Raw genomic sequence first — 10016 nt, forward strand, 5'->3', positions numbered from 1 at the left:
CTTGTTTTTGCAAGAAATTAACTATGTTTAAAAAAGCCAAAAGTTGTGATTTTACATATTTTGTTTGGTAAGTTTCCATTAAGTTTATAGTATAATCTATGAGTCTTTTCCTAAACTCTTTGTAGGAAATTAAGTAATAATTTATCAAGGTAACTCTCTATCCAATACAATAAATGATCTTGTGAGAAGTAAACGAGTATATAGTTAATTTCTTTATCTATTTTTCATAATTTCTTGTACATTAGATCATGAGCATGAGGGATGACAGAAGACATTAGTAGGAGAAGATCTTTTTCTAGTAAACAAAGGGTTTGAAGGATTCCTAGCAAAGAAGATCGTGAGGCGGAAAAGGTAACTCACGAGGCAAGCTAATCATAAAAAAAAACTCCAGTAATTCTGCATGAGAAAACTCGTGAGGTGAGCTAGGAAGCTCGCCTAACAATTCATGGTGGTTTAACGAATCGGCGACTCACATGAATAAGCTAATAAATACTTAAGGGTAAGGGAAGCTTGGCTCACGAATGAAGCATGGATTTTGTTAGGCGAAATATCACTTATGGATATTCTATAGTTAACATCCTAGGTTAATATTTTTTTTAAAAAAAATATAACAAATGTTGGAATAAATAAAGCTAAGAGACAAGGATGGTAAGCTTAGGATCAAAGGTGAGCTTGTCAATCTTGAAGATTAAAGCTATTGGCACAACTCCATATTATCTTCATATTTGTATAAAGCTACCAACACTATGAGTAGTTTAGTTTTTGTATGTGTGTTAGTATTAATCGTAGTTGATTATGCTTTTACTATAGAAACTAGTAATAAATCCGTGCATACGCACGGGTTCTGTTCGGTTACACGCATTTGTATATATTATTTTGAATAAAATGTTAAAAAAGAAAAAAATATTTAGATAAATAATTGATTATTTCCTATATAAAAATATTTAGATCAATGATAAATTTTTCCCGAATACTATTTTTGGATAAAAAATATTTGATCATAAATACCATTTCTCGTATATAAAAATATTTAGATCAATAATAGATTTTTTTCCGTATACAGACTTCATTTTTGTTTAGGTATCATTTACAAAAATATTTGGATGAATAGTAAATTTCGTATATAAAAATAATTAGATCAATAGTAGATTTTTTCCGGTATACCATTTTTAAATAAAAAAAATTTGGATCATAAATACTATTTTTCGTAAATAATAGATTTTTTTTCCGTATACAAATATTATTTTTGTTTAGGTATCATTTACAAAAATATTTGAATCAATATTAAATTTCCGTATATAAAAATGTTTAGATCAATAGTAGTTTTTTTTGGCCTATGCCATTTTTGAATAAAAAATATATGGATCATAAATACCATTTTTCGTATATAAAAATATTTAGATCAATAATAGATTTTTTTCCCGTATACATACTTCATTTTTGTTTAGGTATCATTTACAAAAATATTTGGATCAATAGTAAATTTCATATATACAAATATTTAGATCAATAGTAGATTTTTTGCCATATACCATTTTTGAATAAAAAGTATTTAGATCATAAATACCGTTTTTCATAAATAATAGATTTTTTTTCCGTATACAAATATTATTTTTATTTAAGTATCATTTACAAATATATTTGGATCAATATTAAATTTTCTTATATAAAAATATTTAGATCAATAATAGGTTTTTTTCTTGTATATTATTTTTAGATAAAAAATATTTGATCATAAATACCATTTCTTGTATATAAAAATATTTAGACCAATAATAGATTTTTTGTTTAGGTATTATTCACAAAAATATTTGGATCAATAGTAAATTTTGTGTAAAAAAATATTTAGATCAATAGTAGATTTTTTTCCCCGTATACCATTTTTGAATAAAAATATTTGGATCATAAATATCATTTTTCGTAAATAATAGACTTTTTTCCGTATACAAATATTTTTTTTGTTTAGGTATCATCTACAAAAATATTTGGATCAATATTAAACTTTTGTATATAAAAATATTTAGATCAATAATAAATTTTTGGCTAAATTACAGTTTTAGTCCCCCTGTTTTGGTATTTTCACGATTTTGGTCCCCCTATTTTCTTTTTAAACAGTTTTAGTCGTCCCCATCCCAATTTTGTTCATAAACAGTGCATGATCTTTACATGAACAGTACATGACCGTACATGAACAGTATATGACCGTACATGAACAGTTGGTTCAAAATTGGGATGGGGGACCAAAATTGTTTAAAAAGAAAATAGGGGGACCAAAATCGTGAAAATACCAAAACAGGGGGACCAAAACTGTAATTTAGCCTAAATTTTTTTGGCCTATGTCATTTTTGAATAAAAAATATTTGGATCATAAATAATATTTTCGTATATAAAAATATTTAGATCAATAATAAAAAAATTTCCCGTATACAGACTTCATTTTTGTTTAGGTATCATTTACAAAAATATTTAGATCAACAGTAAATATCATATAAAAAAATATTTAGATCAATAGTATATTTTTTCCCGTATACCATTTTTGAATAAAAAAATATTCGGATCATAAATACCATTTTTCGTAAATAATAGTTTTTTTCCGTATATAAATATTATTTATATTTAGGTATCATTTACAAAAATATTTGGATCAATATTAAATTTTCGTATATAAAAATATTTAGATCAATAATAAAATTTTTGAATAAATTTTTTCATGTATACTATTTTTGATTAAAAAATATTTCGATCATAAATACCATTTTTCATATATAAAAATATATATCAATAATAAATTTTTTTTTGGAAGAAAGAAGTGAAAAAATGATGAAAGAAAAAAAAATAGAGAATGGAGAGAAATTTGGTAAGTTTGATAAAATATGGATGTTGTATTATTTTAATAATAAAATTAAGAACTTTATTGTGCAAAGACCAAATAATTTCAATTTTATTGTGGTGGCAAAAAATTAAATAAAGATATTGTAGACTTTTCCATAACCAATAATTTTCTTATTGAAAATTTAAAATTTGTTTGATGGTAATCTATACAATCAGTTTATCAACCACATCTCTTGCCGTAGAACCTCTACTTATCTCTCAACCTGATAATCTATCTATATCATAAATATCACTATTATTTTTACCACATTAGAATAAGATCACAATACCCCCATTATAATTATTCACTACTAGAAATACTCAAATTTCCTGCGGATTTACCTGCGGATTTTAGCTAAATTTTCGCAGGAAACACGTTACCTGCGGATTTTCCTGCGGTTATACGTCCCCAGCTAAAACCTTCGTGGGTAATAATTTCGGCAGGAAATTCCGCAGGTAAATCCGCAGCTAAGTCCGCAGGAAACCTTCCGCAGCTAAATCCGCAGGAAAAATCCGCAGATAAATCCGCAGGTAAATAGCTAGATACAGTAAATATACAAAACAGAATATAAACTTTCTTGTACTACAAAAAAACACATACTTTGCACCATTGTCCAACACTGAGGTTAAATGAATAAAGTTTGATTAACTAAGTTATCTATCAGTCATTGAATAAATATGTATTCATTGTCTAATATATCATTTGATGCTACATGGAAAATTTGAATTTGAATTCCTACTTAAGATAAAAACTCAGCATCTATACTTACATCTACAAGACGGGCTTTGCTAGCTTTGTCCTTCTCTTTCTCTAGAGCATGAAGCTCCACTTCTAGTTGTATTCTCTTCCTTTCAAGATTGTCAATTTCTTCTGGCTGACTATCAAGTTGAACTCTCACATTTGCACATGCCTCGTCGACTAAATCAATTGCCTTGTCAGGAAGATGATGCCCTTAACAAATACAAAACACAAACAAACGTATACCATGTTAGCAAAGCCACAACCAAAATCATGCCCATCCAATACATAAGTAATCAAATATTAATAGAGTGCAAGAGCATACCAGTTGAGCTGCAACAACAAATTCTAACACCATGATGGCCCTCATATCTCTCTTTCAATCCACAAAGTATACTAATAGTACCGGGCACACTAGGTTCAGCCACTTAAACCTGCGCAATGTTATATCACTTAATAAATAATTGAAGTTGAAGGAAAGAACAAACACCATAAATGTAACATTCGGGTGCCGAAGAGACCTGTGGTTAATAATCTCTCTTGCCACATTCTCATCAATCTGAAATCACAGAAGCAAAAAAAAAAATACTTATAATCCCAGATGTCAAAATAGCTTAATTCAAAATCCCGGACACACCTATTTCAGAGGTGTCGGTGCTACATAGCTTAATTCTGAAATTAATAAAAGCAACATAAATTTGTCACCTCGATACGCCAAATAAGAATTGTTCTGCATTTGATTTGTATTGACCCCAAATTCCTGAAGACTCTACTTTTCCAGCTAAAACAAGCTGCATAAATATATATGTTCCAATATATTAGAATATTTAAATAGCAATATTGATGTGTTATATGGAATGATATTATATACCTTTGCAATAAGAACTTGTGCACCAACATACTTGTCATCCCAACTAAACATTGATCACACACCGCCATTGTCACCAGAATTTCCAATGTAATCAAGGTATTTTTTCATTTTTGTGGCACGGTGAAGCCATGCTGCTGCCCAAAGTAATTCATCCTGTTTGTACAAAATTATATTCCAAAATCTCAATATGTGCCCTAGTTTCTTTTTTTTTTTAAATAAATAATATTGTACTAATTATCAGATATTTTGTAATAAATATAATTTTAAATGATTACCTTATATCCACTGCTGGAATATATTTTTGCAGCCGGTGGTATACTATCATGGTATATGCCTTGATGACTGTTTGCAAAATCAAACAGCTGAAATAAAAATAGTAGTTAGAAATATTCACCAAACATTCATGATCTGAAAAGCAATGGAAGCAGAAGCGAAAGCAGCAGCTGTTTCAGCAGCAAGATCAAAACCAGGATGTTGTTCATCAATCTTATAAGAAGTCCTTGGTGTTCCCATATCCTCAGGTCTTTCCCAACATTCATGATCTGAATCAGGATCAACATTTTCTCCATACAACACATTTGGTTCTGGATGTGCTTCTATCAAATAGTTTGTTCCCCATTTTATGGCATATAATGCACTATCAAGCTCATTCTTACTTTCAAGTTTGTCCTTGAACTCTATTACACTCCATGATAACATTGTTATAGTATATGCCATTGGAAATCCGAGTTTCAAGTTGTCTCCGGCATCATAATATCCTCCCATTAGGTCCATCTGCATATATATATACACATATAACATGTACACTTAAAAATCATATCCATGAATTTGACACCGAAATGAAACATGTACACCGAAGATGAAGAAGACGACAACGCTAGGCTCCGGCGAGATTGCGGCAACAAAATTCAGATTCACCCAATGAAAAGGTCTTCATACACAAAAGGTCTTCATACACAAAATTCAGCTTGACCCAATGAACTCATACACAAAATTAATCAACACAAATGTTCTAGAGCCTTCTATATTAGCCACTGTTAGTTAGGCAAGCTAGGCATAACCAACTATTAGTAGCTAAGTTTCAGTTAATTGCCGTTACAGTCGGTTAATCAGAACTATTAGCATCGAAAAGAACAAGTAGCTAAATAGGTTTTGTTGTCAATTGTTAAGTGCAGATTTCAGAACCTTTCAGTTTCATTCTGACTTGGTTTGCTGCTGTTCCTTTCTTGATGGTTTGGCCCATAATTTTTCTTAGCCACTCCTTGTCTCTAATTATTGAACTATCTTTCATTTGGTCTACCATCCTCAGTCATACTTCTATAGGTCTTCACGAAACAGGTAATTTCATAACTGATGAATTCAATTTGTAGGCCCATCAAATTTGGAATCCATTGAGTTTTTTTCTTTCTCTCAGTATCAAAGGTGCAGCAGGGACCATATATACATGTTTCTTAAAATAGTGTCTGTCACTGTCTTTGTATAGATAGAGATTGGTTAAACTTTTTTGAAAAAAACATGAGATGAGTGATTGAAGTCAAGAATGTATGCATACAAATATATACATCACTTTTCTTCCTTTGATCATTTACATGTTTCTTTGAAAATTGAAATAGTCCTCAAAACACACTTTAAACAAACAGTTATGGACACACCACTGACTATATAGGTTTGAAAATCAGTTCAGTTCAATAAAGGCCACACAAAAAACTCATTCATATATATATTTCCTTGATTAAAGTTGTTGTACGGACACAAGTCCCTGACATACTTTTAATATACACACTAGTGAGTCCTTTACAGCCTCTCACCTTCAAATCAACCAAATGAATGCAAGAAACCAACATGGAAATGAATAACCAACATGAATAAGACCTTACGTGTTAATTGCGACTGAAAAACCTTCTTTCTACAAGCAATCAAAGCAAAAGGTGGTGATTTCCTTGAAGCTCCTGTTTCGGGTAGCAAGAAGCCTGCAGAAGATGGACCTATAACTGTCAGGTCATTTAAAATTGCAGATGGAAATGATAGAATGAGTAGAGGTTATCGTTTAAATAGAGCAGAATCATTTCCAATGAACACGACAACTAAGTTGACCCAAAGTTGCAAGCAATCCTTTCTCCCTTTCAACCACATCACAGTTTATGAGTGCCAATTCTTCAAGACCATTACTCACTGCCATACCAAGAGCCTTAAGCCCTTCACCAGTTACAAGACAACAACTTTGAAGCCTAAGACTAAAATCATTTCAACAAACACCTTGTTTACAAAAATCACATAAGTTTATATTCAACCTAACTTAAAATAATTTAATTTCAGAAATGAATAGGAACAAATTTACCACATCAGAAAAACAGGAACAAAACCCTAGCTATGGAAACTGAAACTCTTGTAACATTCATGATTTCAATTGATTTTTAGCTTAAGCCATAACTTGATAGCACTGGTATTTCTTATTAAAGTGTGAAGATGCGGTGATGGGACTCCGAGGAACGAAATGTATATAATGTCAAGAGAATACCTGAGTTGAAGTGTGAATATGAAGAAGACCACAACGCTAGGCTCCGGCGAGATTGCGGCAACAGAACACCGGTGAAGATGCGGTGATGGCAACAGAGCACGGTTGAACACAAGAGAAGAACGAAGTGATTTTTAGGTGTTTGAAGTTGAGTAGCTACAACGTGAGAGTGAGTGAGTGGTGGTTTCTTAGGTCTTTGAATATTGTTTAAACGTGAGAGTGAGTAATTTGTTGAACAAATCATTGTAACTACCAAAAATGTACACCGCAGTGTAGTGGCTTAGTGGTTCACATAGTGCAGTTGATTGCTTTAAAACGTGGGTTCGATTCCCATCAAAATAAACTTTTTACAACTTTATTTTTTAAAATATAAATTCCCATCAAATTAAATTTTTACAATTTTATTTTTTTAAAACTTTCATACCTATTATTTTTTGAGCTTAAAGGTACTGCACTGTCAGTGTAAATTTCTTTGAGGTCAATACATTACAACACTAAAAAATAAATACTTTATATTTAATTAAAATAAAAAGTCAAATTTTTATAATTTAACGGTTTGGATTTCACTGGCAGTGTAAAACTGCTTTACACTGTCGGTGTATTTTTATTAAATCCTTATTTTTTTATAAAACTATCCTATTATTAAAATATAATAAGTTGAAAAATTATATATATATATATATATATATATATATATATATATATATATATATATATATATAATTCAAAATCTGCATACCATTTATTTATTTTATTAAAAATTAAGATTAAAATAAAAAATAAAAATTAACCAAAATACATTATAAAAATAATTAATAAGATTAAAAAAAGTAAAATTAAACTAAATAAAAAAACCACTATAAATAAAATTAATAAAATAGAAAAAATAATGATTAATTTTTTTAAATATTGAAATATGTCAAAATCGCAGGTAAAACCGCAGGAAATTTTCCTGCGGAATTACCCGCGGATTTTGTGAGTTAATATTTCCTGCGAAATTACCTGCGGATTTTATATTATGGATAAATATTTGGTTTAAAATATACATTCCGCAGTAAAATCCGCAGGAATTCCTGCGGAATTTGCTGCTAAACATAAATCCGCAGTAAATTTATTTATTTTAATAAAGTCCCAGGAAAATCCGCAGGTATACCTGCGGAATATTTTCCGCAGGAAATTCCGCAGGTAATACGTGTATTTCTAGTAGTGATTCTACTATATTTTCTTATTCCTTTATAAAGATCCTAAATTGGTCTCATTCCAAAACTCATGGTGGAGGAAGAAATTACACTAAAGTAAGGAGACACCTAATGGATTCTAATTGGGTATAGAATTCAGGCCTGCTTAGGTGTAATTCAACAATACTTCAAACGTCAAATTGAGGAATGTTATTGATGGAATATAAATTATATCTTGATAAGTACATGATATATGGGGAGTGGGATATGTCATCTTTTGCATGCCGTTAAACTAACACCACTCACTCCATTTTTGTGGTGGGGTTTCTTTTCTAAAACAATGATCAAATTGTCTCTTTCAATCACATTATCTTCCATTTTACAAGATGATTATTTTTCCATCAACAAAATTTATTGTGATATCCTACCGTATCTTTAAAAAGTGAGGCTATATGTTACAACAATATTAATATTTTTTGGGAATATGTATGTCGACTATTTTGATGTAATTAAAAAAATGCATGTTTTTGCCAAGTTCATAAATCATAATGAATTGCATAATAGGTCTAGCGCATAGCTTTGGTCTTTGTTAAGAATTAACGATTGATTCTCGAGCGTTTCAAAAATTCAAATCTAAATGGCTTAAAAAAAAGAGATATTAACTCTGGTTTTTAGCGGCGGGTAATAATTTACCTATAAGTTGGATTCCGCCATCAGTTAATCACTTGAAATGTAATGTTGATGCAGGTTTCAATAATGTGTGTGGTACAACAAATAGAGGGTGGTGCTTTAGAGACCACTTTGGAAGGTTTATATCGGCAGGGGTGTCCTGGGATTGTGGGTCTTCTCTCCGTTGTCGAAGTTGAAGCAACCGCTTTAAAGGAAGCAATCGAAAATGCTATTTTTCTTCAGTTATCCCACGTCATTTTTGAAACTGATTGTCAGAATATCACTAAGGCTATGTATGCTTCTCATGTTGGTTCCTCAGAATTTAGCGTTATTATTAAATCTATTCAGCATTTGTTAGTTTTATTTCCGAACTTTGAGGTAAAGTTCATCAAACGCCAAACGAATTCGGTCGCCCATACGTTAGCTAAGGCGGCCAATTCTTGGTCTCGGCATAGCTTTTTCAGATATGTACCTCCTTGTATTGAACGTTATTTGATTAATGATATCAGTTAAGTTTGTTCTTGTCAAAAAAAAAAGTAGAAGAAATACAATTTTATTTTTGAAGGTTGGCGAGGGTTGAATTGGAGGGGAGTCTGAGATTAGACAAGAAGTTTTTATCTATTCTTTTTATATTTTCAAAGAGTCAAATGCTAATAGACAGAGCTTTGATGGAGTAGTCATTCACACTCATTTTGACGAGGACAATCTTGCTTAAACAACTCATTTTACTCTTCCGGAGTTAAATGGTGTTGTGCCCCACTGTGAGGGTGATAAGATCTTAGTCCTGGTGGTTTTTCTTTCTCTTTTTTTAGAAGATTCTGGATTTGTTTGGGGAAGATTTAGGAATTATGTTTGAGCTATTTCATCGCTTTGCTTCGGTACCTCATAGCTTTGCATCTTATTTTGTAACTTTTGAAGGTGTTTTCATGTTGGCTGCATTAATGGTAAAACATACCTGGTTGATATTGTATTATACAGGTTGCATATGTGTGAAGCTAATACAGGTTTTATAGTGAATGTCATGATCGATATCATGACATCCGTGTGTGACAGCAGGAGCTGTTATTATTTATTAAATGTGTTTTTTGATTTATCTCAATTATCAGTTTAGGAAACCTTTTATTGAGTGCTGAATATTTCGTCAAGAAGATCCTGCTGACAGCACATTGTGTA

The 10016-nt window shown here is 30.8% G+C and overlaps 1 pseudogene; it reads right to left on the bottom strand.

Annotated features, from left to right (window-relative positions):
• Positions 1-3492: 3492 nt before the first annotated feature.
• Positions 3493-7254, bottom strand: LOC131601969 (endoglucanase 13-like; annotated as a pseudogene).
• Between the last annotated feature and the right edge of the window lie 2762 nt (positions 7255-10016).

The sequence above is a fragment of the Vicia villosa genome, linkage group LG5 (genome assembly GCF_029867415.1).
Source record: "Vicia villosa cultivar HV-30 ecotype Madison, WI linkage group LG5, Vvil1.0, whole genome shotgun sequence".
In the NCBI taxonomy this organism is placed as follows: Eukaryota; Viridiplantae; Streptophyta; class Magnoliopsida; order Fabales; family Fabaceae; genus Vicia; species Vicia villosa.